The 16,176-nt window shown below is 36.9% G+C and overlaps 1 pseudogene; it reads left to right on the forward strand.

Annotated features, from left to right (window-relative positions):
* Positions 1-6,555: 6,555 nt before the first annotated feature.
* LOC105306124 lies at positions 6,556-15,396 on the forward strand (annotated as a pseudogene).
* Positions 15,397-16,176: the final 780 nt, after the last annotated feature.

Consider the following 16,176-nt stretch of genomic DNA (forward strand, 5'->3'; position numbering starts at 1 on the left):
TTTTTTTGCTAGTGTTCTCAGTTTAAATTATGTTTCTGTGGAAAATAACTTCAATCATCTTGAGTGTGGATGACCTCAGTTACCTCTTCTTGGGCTGTCCCAGACTCTGTTAAGGACCTTTCGACCTTACACCCTATAGTCTTATAAACCTTCCCAAAACACCTATGTCACTATCTGTACAGAAACATTTAATGGCTTCTTATTCCTGAAAATTAAAGGCCATATTCTTAACATTATTCAAGGTTTGCACAATCTGCATCAACTTTCCTGTGCATTTGTAACACGGCTTCACTAATTTGTAATCTTACCAAGTAACACTTAGTTTTTAAATCCAACAAGCTACTTGACACCTTAACTTAGATATAAACATCTCATATTTAATATGTTCCAAACAAGGACTTGTGATTCTTATTTCCCTTACCTATTTCTCCCTGAGGCTTCCCCATTTCAGTATATGGCTTCACCGTCCACCATCAAGTCAAAAGGTTAGAAGTCATTCTGGATTCCTATGCTTTCCTCATGATCTCATCATAGTCAAGCCATCACCACTTTCTGTCCACATTACCTGTTAAATACATTCAAATTGGATGATTTCCTATGGCATCCACTGCTTCTATCTAATCTGAATTACCATCATCTCTTACTAGGTGACTTTAATAACCTCCTGAGTATTTTCCTGTTTCCATGCTTTTTCCCTAAAACCTCAACTTCCATATGTAAAGAGGAATCTTTAAAACACACACACACACACACACACACACACACACACACACACACACACACACACCACACACACAATTATATCACTCTCCTTCTTATACCTTCCAGTGACTTTCCATATCATCTAGATTCAAGTCTACTTTCATTGCTATGGCCTCAAGGCCCTGAATGACTCTACTCTCCTTTTCTGCTACCATTTTCCCCACTGATCATTATGCTCCATCACACCAGTCTTTAATTCCTTAAATGCCAGCTTATTCCTTGCCCATGGCCTTTGCTATTCCTGTCACTTCTGACTGAATGTTGGTTCCCCAGAGTTTCACATGGCTGGCTCCTTCTGGTCATTTAGGTTTCAGCTCTAATGCTATCTTCCCAGAGAGGTCTTCTCTGACCATCCAATCTAAACTGGAATTCTGTATGCTTTCTATCCTATTTTTCATTTTATATTTTTTGCAGACTTATCACTATCTAAAATTATTATTTTTTGTTTACTTATTTATTGTTTGCATCCAGAACACAATAGTTTATATTCCTTGCATTTTTTAAGCCATTCCCTTTTATCTGAATACCACATGCCTTCCCTCTCTAGTTATGGCCCCTCCTCAGCAGTCTTACAACTGTTTTTGTCAGATTCATCAATTTTTTTGTTGTCCGTGTCACCTTGAAGTGTAGATTATCTTTTTATGTGTGTATGTCTTAAATTCTAAACTGGATTATAAATCCCCTGAAAACTTGAAATTTAAAGACATTCTATTCCTATTATTGTTACTATTAAAAATGTCATGTATATTAGAGGTTGAATAAATATTTATTAATTCATTTCATTTTCACACAAAGGCATAGTTTTAAAAATAAATTTGTAAATTGGAAATAATTATCGCTCTTGGGTGATTGCTAATATTTTTATTTAAAATGGTACTACATTAAATTGGGAACCATATGATTTTACTCATAATGTGAGATATAAAACAGAAAGTAACAAGTGAACAAGACAAACAAACAAAAACTCATAGACACAGACAACAGTTTAGTGGTTACCAGAGGGAAAGAAAGGAAGGGGAAGGTAGTTAAGGGTAAAGGAGATCAAATAAATGGAAGAAGATTTGACTTTGGGTGCTGAACACACAATGCAATATACAGATGATGAGTTATTAAATTGTACACTTGACACCTGTATAATTTTATTGACCAATGTCACCCCAATTCATTAAAAAATGGTACTACATTAAGTGTGTATCTGCAGAGACCTCCCTACCCTTATCCCAGACATGACATTTGGCCTGACAGTCCCTAAAGTTCACCCTGTCAACACCACCCTGTCAACACCACCAGACTTGGGGGCCCAAGTCTTTATAAAGAAGAAATCCTTACTAGAACTCAAACTTTATTTCATAGAAAAAGCAAATACCCAGCCTTGTAAAAGGATCAATGTCAAAAGAAATAACACTGCCTTTGACCAATTACAATTCATTCTTATCATTTAAGAATTTGCCAACTTGATATTCCTCTACTCTTCCTCCCTCTTTTTTCCCAGTAAATAACATTAAATGAGATCAAGCATCACAGTTATAAAATTCTCAACTTTCTACTCTCCATTTACAATGTTATCTAGGCACTCAGTCCTCCTTATCTGATTCCCCTCTGTTTCCAAAGTAACAGTATCCCTGATTTCAAAGGCGATCTATCATCTTACAGTAGACCCCACTTTTCCCCAGATTGTCTGGGACTGGAGCCATAATTACTCCCACTTTTCCGCTATCTTTAACATCTAACTGAACTGCATCTTCTTTCAATGTAAGATACACTCACTGTGTAGATGTCTTGACTCTTATTCTCCATTTGGCTACCATCCTATCTTCACATTCATACCATATTCTACTAAGATACGGAAATTTTACCATCTTCCCATTTAAATGGTATTGTAATAAACAAATAGATGGATGTTTTAAAGCAAATTTTCTAGTACAGTTTTTTTGTTGTTGTTATCTGTGATAGTCGTGTTCTACAAAGTTATTGCAGAATTAATAAATACTGAATCATTGCTCTTAGGAAAAATACAGGATAGGGTTCCTGTGAGCCTCTGGTCATATTTTTATCACTGATCTATACATAACCTTGTTTTTTTTGTGTGTGTGGTTCTGTTTAAAGACACTTTATTTAATGGATATTGCTGATTTATTAATGACCCTAATCTCGGAAATGTCATCTAAGAACTTTTGTTTTACTCAAGTCATTGGAAGCAAGTCACCATGTCCAGCCCACTCACAAGGAGAGGGGATCACACAGGATGTGGATCCAAGGGAGTGGAGATCATTGGAAGTCATTTTAGAAGCTATCTTCCCCCATCCCCTTTTCCCTTTTGTTCTGCTATAAAATACTTACTGAGCAAAAATTTTGTACTAAGTAATTTGTAATGTATTCTAAGCAAGTATAATCAAATCATGTTGATTACCAAAATTACCTAAGGAAGCTTTTATAAATACAGACTCTTGGATCTTACCTCCAGATAGTCTGATGCTATCTAGATAACATCTGGGAGTGGGTACTTTAAAAGCACCTCTGGTAATTCTGGTGGCATATCAGGCTAGAATTCGTTTCTCTAGGATTCTTTCCCATAGGAACTCACAGTCTAATGGGGGAGATAGATGGGTAAACCAATAATTACTATCAAGTTAAATAAATGCTGTTTTAGAGTCATTCACAGGATGATTTGAAGTATAGAAGAAGAACAACAAATGGAGAAGTCAGTGCGTAGAACAGAGCCAGGATCTACTACTTTGAGGTTGTATTCCTGAGCAAGCTTTGACCTAGAAGTAAGGTTAGCAAAGAATTGGGGAAGAGAAATGGATCTCAGGTAGGAAGAATAGTATGTAGAAAATTATAGATCCCTGAAAACATGACAAGAAATTATAAATAGTTTGGTTTTAATAGGAAAAGTTGTCATTCTCTCAAAGTACTCAGTGGCCTGGGGGTATAATGAAAGTAGCTAGTTGGATTATGCAGAGTTAAAGTTTTGCTGTAATTTTTGTTGGGACAGCAGGTTAAGGGGGTTGCAGATAGTGGCAAAAGAGTGATTGACAAAATGGATTTAGTGGGCAAGACAATGAAGTGAGGCAGGAAGGCAGGTGAAATCTGTGGAGAAAATTTAGAATGAAGACCTCTGTGAGCTTCCAGAGTGCATGTTTGGAGGTTGGGAAAGGGAGGGCCTACACATTCAGGGAGCATCAGAACTGAAGGTTATAGAAATGAAGCCCTTTATGGTATGGCTCTAGGAGGACGAGACATTTAAAATGACATTGAAGAAAGAGATTGGCTATAATCTGAATGGACAAAGAGGTAAGGGAAAGAAGTTGACAAGTCTATCATACAAAAATCAGCAAAGGTTGGCTATTTTAATTAAGAACATAAGAGACCTAAAAAAAATTTTTTTATAGGTACCAACTAGTAGGTAGAATTTTCATTTTTAGTGGAAGGAAGATCTTCCAGGAAGTCATATACATACTGAAGGCTTCTTTTTATCCTAGAAGGGTGAGTAAATTCAGTGGATTCTTTAAGAAATTCAAGTTTTATAATGAATAATTGAATAAACCATGAGAATAAAAACCTTTGCTCTCTGTTGATAATCAAAAGGATTTTTTTTTAAATTTTATTTTTTTATCTCTCTTGAGAGGAAAATATCAATTACTAGTAGGTAGAAGCCTGACATTTGGATATGACTCTACCCCAGTTGCCATGGACGTCTGGAGAGAGGCTTGTGGAGACCTAAGCCTCCCTTCTCTCTCATGGGTGTTGTCCCTAATACTGGTGAAGATTTCAGATACCAGCCTTGATCCAGTGAGACACACATTATGAGTATTCCTGAAACATTCTCCCTGAAATGTGTTTGAAAGCATCTCTAATGGTTCCAAATCATACGTGCTTACCTTCTTTTGGAAGGAATTTAAATTCCCTAATTAATCATAATTAGAGGCCACATTATAAAATATATGAAATGGTTCAGTGAAGAATTGATGACAAATTCTACTCCAGGCTGTTGCGGATATTAGCAGTAATGTTACAATTTTTAGTCCTCTTTAGCGGTTTCGTTCTCACAAAGCTGCCGGTTGTCACAGTTTCAAGTTATTTAATATCTTCTAAATCAATGATGCTGTGCTGTGGTGATTATACAATGTATAAACCAAACCATCACAAAACCATGGCTCCTGTTACATCAGCCTTGCCTCTTAGATCTAGTTACATGTGTGTTTTAAATAGTCCAGAGAACATTTTCTTCATTTTCCGTTTTCGAGACTAATTTCTGGTGCAAATAACAAAGCAGAACTGAATGAAATTTGTGACCCCTGTGGATCTTCAAAGGAGTTTTTCAAATGATTCATGAACTGATAACTGATAGACTCAGCCATGCAGGGCATTTGTTTGTTGCCTCTGATGGTTCGAATCCCTCTTCTTATAAACAAATTCCTTTTGAATAATAAAGGACATCCAATAAACCCTCATGGTAATGCCCTAGAAGCTGGCACTCTCTTAGCAGTTAAGCTCTGCTCTCAAGATTTATGGGGAACTGCTGATTGTAATTAACTAAAAATACTCAGAAGTCTAACTTGAAATAAAATACTCAGACTGGAAAGCATATTCTTAGAGTATTTACTTATTTTTTACTGTGGTCGTGAAGAGATTTCAAATCAATCTAATGGACAGTCTTAGGGAACCAAAGAGTTATGGTTGTTTAGATACATATTTAAAATATTTGGCTTGATAAATATGCTTTTCCTCTGAGGATAAATAGTGGACCCTTTTGATTTATCTGTGGAGATGGAAAATTTCCTCTTAAAATGTATCTATCAACACTGTCTTGGGTTGTGATTACAAGGGAGTGGGACAAATGTCCTTCTTTTTAATAAAAATTCCTTTTGTTTTAAAAGTTCCTTAAAGCCTTACATACCCATTACAGAAAACCCCCCAAATACAGACAACCAAAAACAGCCTAAAATGTCCTCATGTGGTAACCCACACAAAGACAACTATATAGTCTATTCAGTTTGGTATCGATCCTTTTTGATTCATATAGCTTGTGTTACCATATCTTATGTCATCATATCTTATCTTCTCTCTTGTCTAACTGCAAGCTATCATCCATATACACAGCCTGCATGCAGAGCTGAAAGGTTATACACATGCACCCAGTCTGAGTTTTATAGTTTCCTCCTTCTGTGCCCTTTCCATCTTTCTTCTTCCTCTTCTTTTTCTTTTGCTCTCCATCTTAGTAAATGTGTGATTATGGGCAAGTTACTTCACCTCTCTGTGTCTCAGTTTTTTCAAGTATTTATAAATAAGAGTTGCTATGAGGGAAACATGGGGAAATAATGTAAGGCACTTGGTGCAGTGGCTAATCAAAGTAAAAGCTCAATAAATGGCTGCCACTCAACTGAATGTCCCTTTCGTATGGGAGACTCGTAATCTAAGTGCTGAGATATTTGGGACAGTAATCAGACAGACTGTGGAAGACTTATAATGGTCACCAAAGGAAATAAGCATGAAAGAATCCATTTGGAATATGCCACAATGGTTCGTAAACTTAAAAAAACATTCTAGACAAATAGGTTTAGCACATATTTATCACAATTTTCCCATAGCATACTCTTCTCTCTACTATTCTGTTTATTGTTAATATCTCTTTGTCTTTTCTCTGGGTTTAATATAAATTATATGTTTTCTATTCTGGTTAGAATATCTTATGTTTTAAATTGTAGAGATTATTCTGAATGTGTCTAATAATAGTCATTGGATTATAGGGTCATCTCATACAGCTACTGGGAACTAAAGTAGACTAAGACAATGACAGCATATTTAGTCAGTAACCACCAGTCCTATGCTGCAGTGACGCCTTCCAGGGATGCTCCATCGGTGTACAAAGGTCAGTGTTGACCTTTTCTCAGAAGTGGGCAGTCCTTACAGAGCTGGGAATCTTGAATACATTTTGACTTGGCTTTCACTGTTAGGGTTAAGAACATTCCAATGGCACAAAAACACAGGATCTCCATGGCTCTATAGATCATTGACACCAAGATCTACTCAGTTCACTTTACTTCAAGAAATTTAAGTAGCTTCAGAAGCCAAACTCAAGATGTTAACATAATTAATTAAAGACAGTTGAGAATTCAAAAGAGAAGACAGAGAGAAAAATAACACAAGGATTCCAACTGCTCCCCGCCCCCAAACAAAAACAAAAACAACAACATTCATATCTCATCTTAAATTAAGCAAATTAAATAGGTCATGCTCAAAGTAGTCACTGCTGACGTGGCTAAATTAGAACTGGCATGTGATCCTTCTCTCTTAGTAAACATAACATGTTGCATAATTCTGGAGTGGCTCTGAAAGCCAGCAGCAGAACAGTTACCTGATTTGCAAACTTTCTGGATGATTGAGATGGTTTCAGTAAAAAATGTCAACCTCTCCCTTGGGAGTGTCTGTGATGCAGTTGTGTGGGCAATAGCAAGCTTGGGTTGGGCCAGCAGGGGGTCAGAGGAGAGCCAGACAGATGTGAGGGTCTGAATTAAGCCAGTGGTTTGGGAGCCAGGAAATGAAGAATAGGGAGTTTAATGTGGCCAAGAACAAGATGGAGGTCAGGAAGCCAGGACATCAGACAAGATTGGGGAGGAGTAATTAGGTCTTGAAAGTGAAGGATAGAAGAATTAAAGATTCAGAAATTTGGATCACTTGCAGATCTGGTATAACATAAGCAAGCAAACACAAGACTCAAACCAGCAAATGTACAAGCCATTTAGGGTCTTTTGTACTTATTTGTCTTGCAGGGTTGGGCATGTAGTATATTACCAAGTAACCCTAGGGGACTAGATTGATGTAGTCTGTTCTGAATTCCTGCACCCTCTGCTGACCAGATGTGTACCCAAGTCAAGTAATATCCTTAAGCTTTAATTTCTTTGCTTGTTATGGGGATACCATTGTCCACATTTCATGGGTCTTCTGAAACTATGTTCGTTTTGTGATAATTTACCTGTACACATAATAATATGTCTACATTTTTGGTTGTATGGTATGTATCAATAAAATTCAGGGAGCAGCATCTGTAAATAGATTCTTGATAAAGCCACAAGTTACATTTGAGCAATTCTTTAGCCTTGGTTGTACTTAGCTGAGCTTGTTTGGCATATGGTCGGTTTTTTTTTTTTTTTTTTTAAACACAGGAAAATGCTGCTTTCTTTATGAAAGTGATCAGGTTACAGTTGGGCCTAGATAACCTCAAACAGCAAAAAATTCAGATAGATAAGCTGTTACGATGTACCAAACACTCAGCTAGATAAACATATACATTTAGATTATTGTTAAATTTAAATTCTTCTGTTTAGAATTATGTAATTACCATCTCCCAGTTATGGATTCTAGGATTTTAATAGATGTTAAGGTATAAAAAACTTCCATGGGCAACTGAATTTTAGAAACAACTAAGCAGAGTTAAAAAAAAATCCTTGGACTTCTCAGAGTTTTTCATTTCTATTGTGCTTTAGGAGTCTTTAGAGACAAATGGAATTTTCCATGTTTTTTTTTTTTTTTTGAAATGGAACCATATCCTGAAATAATAGCATGAAATAGGTTAGGATAGGATATACTAATGTAGACTTTTTAAAAAATTAATTAATTATTTTTATGGTACCGTTGGTTAATGAAACCCCTTTATTTTATGTAAAGGGTCAGATAGTAAATAGTTCAGATTTTATGGGTCATACAGTCTTGGTGTCTATTGCAACTATTCAACTCCCCCTCTGTAGACCAAAAGCATCCATAGATAATATGTAAAGAATAGGTATGGCTGTGTTCCAATAACACTTTATTTATAAGAACAAGCAGTGGACCAGGTTTGGGTCTTAGATAGTTTGTTTACTGACTCCTGGTCAAAATCATGCCAATGTATAACTTAAAATCGCTTAATGCTTTTTCCCCTTTTAACAGAATACAATTCAATACAGCTAGCCTGGTACACATCACCCTTCACAATCTGGCTCCAGTCTATCATTCTACCATTATTTTTAATTACATGCATCCTAAACAATCCTCTAGTGTATTATGTTGATTACATTCTGGGTGGGTTACCCACCAGCAGGAGCCTCTGGTTATTTTTTCTCCCAACTAAACCAACACCTTTGCTACAGCTGACACTGGCCTAGGATCAGGTGTTTGATTCTACAGGCATTGCCATAAAGTTTGAATCCTGATTTCCCTATGTTTAACCAATCGAATGGTCATCAGAAAATGGATGTGTTAGATATATCCATATATATGGTTTATGTAAAAGATTCAGACTGATTTTTTATATACATTTTCAATTCTGAGGTATTAAACATATTCATTAAATTCTTTAGCAAATTTAAAATAGTAGCAGCAAAGTTTCTTAAATATATAGTTGTTGTAGAAGGAGTGGAGTGACACAGCACATACACAATATTTGTTACTTTACCAAGAAGCATTTTCAGTTCTGAAGATGGTCAAAACCATATATAATTAGGGAAGATACAATAAAAGATTGAGATAACTGGATAAAAATGTTAACAAATAAAGTTTAGAGAATGGAAAAATATTCTTTTGGTTTAAGTCTTTTTAACTTTTTAGTGTTCATTTATTTTATGAATATTTATTGCTTAGCTACTATTTTCTAGGCACTGTTTGAAATTCTAGAATGGATAAATGTTAAAGATATTAAGAATAAATACTTATTACTAGTATTTTATTTTAAATTTTAGCCCGATGAACATTTGAAACATCTGCCACGGTCTGGACCTCTGACTATTTTGGGTGTGTGTTTTTTGCGGTGAGATAATGTTGGGGGTTGAGCATTAAAATATTATCTTATGTGGAAAAACAGTTAAAGATGATGTTGTTGTAATTTCAACGATGTAGTCCGCAGAGTTCTATTTGATTTTATGCCTTTTGTCAGTCAGCTTTTCAATGTTAATGTCTCTACCAGACTAAAATTATCTGTCATCCTCTAGAATACCGGCCAAATTTAATTCAAATTAATTTTGAAATGAAAGATGACATTTAATCAAGGTAAATATATTGGTGACCATTTGAAAATATATTTTAAAAAGTGACTTCACCAACCAGATGGTGTCTCCATGCAAACAGCTGGCTATTGAAGAAATACTCTGTACAAAGTTAACTTGTGGTTGGCTCCTAGCAGGAGTGGATTGTCTTTCTTATTCTTTGACCAAGGATGACTCAGGACAGTGCACTTGACCCCATTCCAAAGTGGAGGCCCCTTCTCAGGGTCAATGATGGTGACTAGAGCAACAGCACTGGATGTGGTCTGCCTCTGTCTTGGGAGCCTCCCAGGGATGACTACCCAGTTGATAATCTATTTCCTAAGAGCAGTCTGGGTTCAGTCTTAGGGATACACTGGTTCTCACTGCTCTGGGTGTGGGCAAATGCCCTATGTCTTGACTGTTTTTCTTTCTGGTGTGTTTCATATTAACCTTCCTTGCTTTGGAGTGGGAGGACCTCATATTTGATTGAAGACTTGGGAGGAAAAGAGAAAAAAGAGGCCATTTTTGTTGTTTTAATTTTGGGTTACATAGGCTTACTTAACCTAGGCATAAGAAGTCTCCAGGTGATCTGCCATGGCTTAGCATGTAGGGCCATAGACTCAGAGCAATCAAGTTTTTACATGATGGCCATTGCCTTTTCTGCATATATTTCCTTCAGTATATCTGTATTTCTCAAGACCTTAAACAGAGAGGAGACAGTTTAAGGACAGAATTTTGAATTAATTTCCCATGCATGAGCCATATTTTTCTTTATTTTTATAAGCATAAATCTGTACCCCTTGTTGACATAACTTGCATATGCTTTTAAGGAACACAGACCTTCAAATATAGTTGAGTAAATAATTGAATTTTGTTTATTCTTATATTATGAAGTGATGTACACACATGGTAAAGAAAAATCAAACAATAAAAAAGTATATCCACTTCGAAGTGATTATTTAACCCCTAACCCCCAGTTCCACTCATAGTTCTATCACCAGAGGTAATGTCTTTCGACAGTTGCTAATATATGTCTCCCAAAATTTTTCATATATATACATCAATGCATTATTCAAAAACATGTTTGAAAATTTAAATGGCATATTTAAAAAACACATATGCACAAATCGGATTAAATCATTTCATAATTTGCTTTTCTAAATTTAACAATGTCTTAAAGATTATTTCATAGCAGCTCACAGAGACCTACCTCATTCTTTTAATGGTTGCATCATTTTTCACTTCAGAGATGTAGAATAATTTATTCAATGAGGAACTGATTGTTTTAAAGATAATAAAGATCCCGTTGAATGAATAGCGCTGTGTTGAAGTTATTTCTCCCAAGGTAAAGATGTAATTTAAACTTACCTCCTTCTTTTTTTTTCCTGGAAAATAAAAATTCAAGTCTACATATGTTGTTAGAAGTGTGAGTTTTGGAAATGCTAATGTTAATTTAACACCAGCTGCAGTAACAACAACAAAAATTGTGGCTGAATAATATCCCAAGGTATTAACCTATGTCTTGAATGTTTCCTTCTTCCACAGCACACTGATAGCTCCTCCTTCTCCAGTCCATGTCTTTAGACAACAGTCACGTACATCTGAAGCAAATCCAAAGACTAGAAAAAATTTTTTCCTTTTATCATTATTTTTTTTATTATGATGACATTGGTTAGCGAAATCCAGTAAGTTTCAACTGTACAATTCAACAGTAAGTCACATATATTTTGCATCGTATGTTCATCACCCATAGTTAGATTTCTTTCTCTCACCACATATTTGACCCCTTTTACCTCATCTACCTCCCCAGCACCCCCAGCCTCTGGTAACCATTAGTCTACTGTCCATGTCCATGAATCTCTGTTTGTTTGTCATGTTTGTTTGTTGCTTTTAGGTTTCTATCCCATATATAAGTGATATGGAGTTTTCAACTTTTTCTGTCTGGCTTACTTCACTTAGCACGATTATCTCAAGGTTCATCCATGTTGTTGCAAATGGCAGAATTTCATCTATTCTTATAGCTGAGTAATGTTCTATTGTATATTTGGACCATATCTTCTTTATCCAATCATCTACTGTAGGGGACTTTGGTTGCTTCCACGTCCTGGCCACTGTGAATAATGCTGCTATAAACATCGGTGTGCAAATATCTTTTCAGATATATGTTTCCAAGAAAGGCTAGAAAATTTATAGAGAATGGCTAATGACTGAAATGTTAGGCTGGGAGACTCAGAAGTTCTTGGAGTTCTAACAAACCTGGGCTGGAGAAGAGGGAAAGGAAGGCAAAGGTACAACTTACAGTGTGGAAAAAGACTGGGAGAGAAGAACCACCTGGAGAAGAACCACCTCGGACGTAAGGAATGAAAACTCTGCTCTGAGTGAGCACCCTGTTCCTAGAGCTCTCTCTCCCCACCCCTATGCAGCTCATTACCTGTGGTCAGACTTGGAAAGGAAAGCTGTTGGTGGTGATGGAGACCTGGGATACCCTAGATAGTGGGGACTGTTGGTGTTATGAAAGGAGGCCTAGTCTTGACCAAGGTTGGACTGGACCAAGTGGTTGGAAATGTCCCTGTGAGCTAGCTCAGTAGTAGACACACAAGTTTCATGCCCAGCACTACAGTTAGAGCACAGAGAATGCAGATGTGAAAAAAGGCACATTGAGAAACTTTTTTAAAGGAGTTTTGCTATAAAGAGGAGCAAAGAAATGAGACTGCTGGGTTAAAGGAAGGTGGTAATTACAATATCAGTGATCATACAGCCAGTCATATCTTTTGAAGGCTTACTTTTGTGCAGATGCTGGGTCAAGTGCTTCCTATGCATTATCTTAACAACTATAAGAGATGTGTGTGTGTATGTATAATGTACATATAAATGTACACACTATCCCCTAATATATATGATATATAATATATGCAACATGCAATATCTTATCTATTATTCTATTATCTATATGTAGAGGGAATTTCCTTGATTTTACACTTGAAGAAGTGGATGCTTGGAGTTATTAAGCTGCTTGTCCAAGGCCTCACAACTAGTTAAGTAGAGTCAATATCTGAATTCAGGCAATCTCACTCCAGAGCCTGAACTTTTAACCACTGGACCATATTAACTTCCTTGACTAGTACGAAAAAAATATTAGAAATTTATATACATCCTCTGTAAGAGGATGAGTCAAATATAAGAGGTATAAGAAAGAATATGATTAGAGGAAAGTGCCTGAGTTGTCTGGACTATGAAGTCTAGAGATTTTTATTTTAAGAGAGATAAATAAGGGAAGGTACAGTAAAATCATCCAGGTCAAGCAATAGAATTCAAATGATGGAACTGGATTTAGATGGGAGGTAATGGGATGCTGGAGCTCAGTGTGGGGGCATAGCTAGCCTCAAGTGTCAGGTAATTGTAGAGAGAGCAGTTTGTCTTGAAATGGAAGTTATATTTGCAACCCTGACAAAAAAGGTCATTTATTGCTCTTCTCATTATGCAGCCTGAGGTGACCTCCAAAAATGGTTCGTTATTCACTTGACTCAGAAAACCCCACAAAATCATGCAAATCAAGAGGTTCAAATCTCCGTGTTCACTTTAAAAACACTCATGAAACTGCCCAGGCCATCAAGGGTATGCATATCCGAAAAGCTACCAAGTATCTGAAGGATGTCGTCACTTTCTATAGAAGCAATGGGTGCCATTCTGTCGTTACAATGGTGGAATCGGTAGGTATGCCCAGGCCAAACAAAGGGGCTGGACATAGGGTTGGTGGCCTAAAAAGAGTGCTGAATTTTTGCTTCACGTGCTTAAAAATGCAGAGAGTATTGCTGAACTTAAGGGTTTAGATGTGGACTCTATGGTCATTGAGCACAAAGCTCCCAAGATGCAGCACAGAACTTACAGAGCTCGTGGGCAGATGAACCCCCTACCTGAGCTTTTCCTGCCACACTGAGATGATCCTCACTGAAAAAGAGCAGATTGTTCCTAAACCAGAAGAGGAGGTTGCAAGAAGAAAAAGATATCCCAGAAGAAACTGAAAAAACAAAAACTTATTTCCTGGGAGTAAATTTAGCATCAAATAAATGCTAATAAAAGTAAAAAAAAAAAAAAAAAAAGTGTCATTTATCTGAAAGATTGGAACCTGTAAAAAGGACCTCAAGAAAAAAAAACCAGACCAAAATATTCTGTTACTACATTGTACACTTTTAATCTGCTACTTATCTCCTTCCTACGCTGGGCCTTATTTTGAGTAAAGTGACTTATGCATACGACTGACTGTCTGAAGCATCACAGGGAACCTGAAATTGGAGTATGGCTACTGATTGTTTGCCATTCAAGCATCTCTGCTTCCTTCTGCCAACAGCTCCAACTTTCTTCTTGGTCCTATCCCCCACCCTACCCCCCAGCCTTCAGCCAATTATTTCCTTATATTTCTGTGGCTATAGTGATTGGTTCAGCCATGGATATGCGAACCTAAACTCGTCTTAGTCAAAATATGTCACAGTTTTGCTGGAAATAAAGAGTATTAGTACTGGTTTCATCACTTTATTCCTTTTATCAAGCCATGCCTGATAGAAATCCTCCTCTGGACTTTCCAGTTAGAGGATACAAAAATTTAAATTTTTACTTAGCTCATTTGTGATTAAATTTTCTGTCATTTGCAACCAAAAGAATCCTAATTAATAAATAAAGGAGAGTAATTCTCCTTTATTTATTTTTTGGGCAGGGGAGCAGAAAAGATCAGTGATGAATGCAGGAGACTTCCTTTATGGGAGGATTCTAAGTTTCAAAATATGTGGTAGTAACATTTAAAAAATTGGTACAAAATATTTTTAAGAATGCCAACTAATTGATCCTCAAATTTCTTATGAATAAATAACAAGAGATACTTCTGTAAACACTTTGCTAAATCCAAAGTTCAAACTCTGGTAATTTTGTAGCCACTAATGGGTCAAATTTTAAAAAAGTAATAACTGCTCTTTACTGCCAGCTCTGAACCATAGGCATCTCTCAGGACAATTGACACAAGTGCCACAAGACCAGAAGCAAGAGAAAGCCCTATCACAAGAAGCGAAAATATGAGCTGGGCCGCCCCGCTACCAACACTAAGATTGGGCCCTGCGGCATTCACACAGGCCTGTGTGCACAGAGGCGACAGGAAGTATGGTGCCTTGAGATAAGGTTGTCGAGAACTTCTTTTGGGACCCCGAGTGCTGTTCACGCAAAACAAGGATTATGGATGTTGTCTACAGTGCATCCGACAACGAACAGGCCTGTACCCAGACCCTAGGAAAGGACTGCATCATGCTCACTGACTGCACACTGCTACCCACAGTGGTACCAGTTCCGCCTTGCACCGCCGCTAGACCGCAGGAAGCGGGTCGGGCTGACTCCTGAGGAGGAAGAGATTATAAACAAAAACAATCAAAGAAAAGTCAGAAGAAATATGATGAAGGGCAAAAGAATGCCAAAACCAGCAGTCTTCTAGGGGAGCAGTTGCAGCAGGGCGAGCTTCTTGGCACACATCGCTGCGAGACCAGGCCAACGTGGCGGAGCAGATGGCTTTGTGCTAGAGGACAAGGAGCTGGAGTTCTATCTGAGGAAAATCGAGGCTCAGAAAAGCAAGGAATCCTTCTCCCTCCTACCTTAGCTCATATAATAAAGGTGTTTATTGTGCTAAAAAAAAAAAAAAAAGCAAGAATCAAAACCAAAAATCTCTTCCTTCCCCCCAACCCGCCCTCATTCGATGTTTCTATTGTTACAAGGAGAGAGTAAAACCTTTAAGACTTAGAAAGGGCCATGCATTTCCTCTAGGGGCTAGAGTTTAGGAAAGAAACTGTGAGGTTGCATTAACTTATTTTAACATTTTTGTCCACCTTTCTCAGTGCTGGCTTCTTTAATGATTTGGGTCTGAGGAACGTAGAGCTCTGTATCTGAAATCCCCAGCCCTGTCCTCTCTGCTGGATTTCTTCTCCAAGGCTACCGCCACTAGTTCTGATCACCATGGCAGAGGCTTGAAGAATACCAAGTTCAAACTATGAATGTAAATCACATGTGTTAATGCTATAGCAATATTGGCATTATACTTCAAGTTCAAGTAGTGTTATTGGATTACAGTGTTTGCTTTATTTTATTGGAGAAAAGTTTTGAATATTTGTTATTTGTTGTAGATAATTTAGAAAATTTCCATAATTTTCAGTTGAAACCCATGTGTTGTCAGCACAAAAAAATTTGTACTCTGAGCTCATCTCTTTTCTAATATAGTCACCGCTTTATCAGGGAAACTCTGAAGAATGAACCATTATATAAACCTCAAGTAAAGAAGTTGGAATATATTATCTCTTATTGGTCATCTGAAACAACACAATTCAGATGGGCAACTTCTAAAGTCATTGACAAAATTAATTTTCTTGAAGGTCAGTTTTATTTT

The sequence above is a fragment of the Pteropus vampyrus genome, unplaced genomic scaffold (assembly GCF_000151845.1).
Source record: "Pteropus vampyrus isolate Shadow unplaced genomic scaffold, Pvam_2.0 Scaffold422, whole genome shotgun sequence".
Taxonomy (NCBI): domain Eukaryota; kingdom Metazoa; phylum Chordata; class Mammalia; order Chiroptera; family Pteropodidae; genus Pteropus; species Pteropus vampyrus.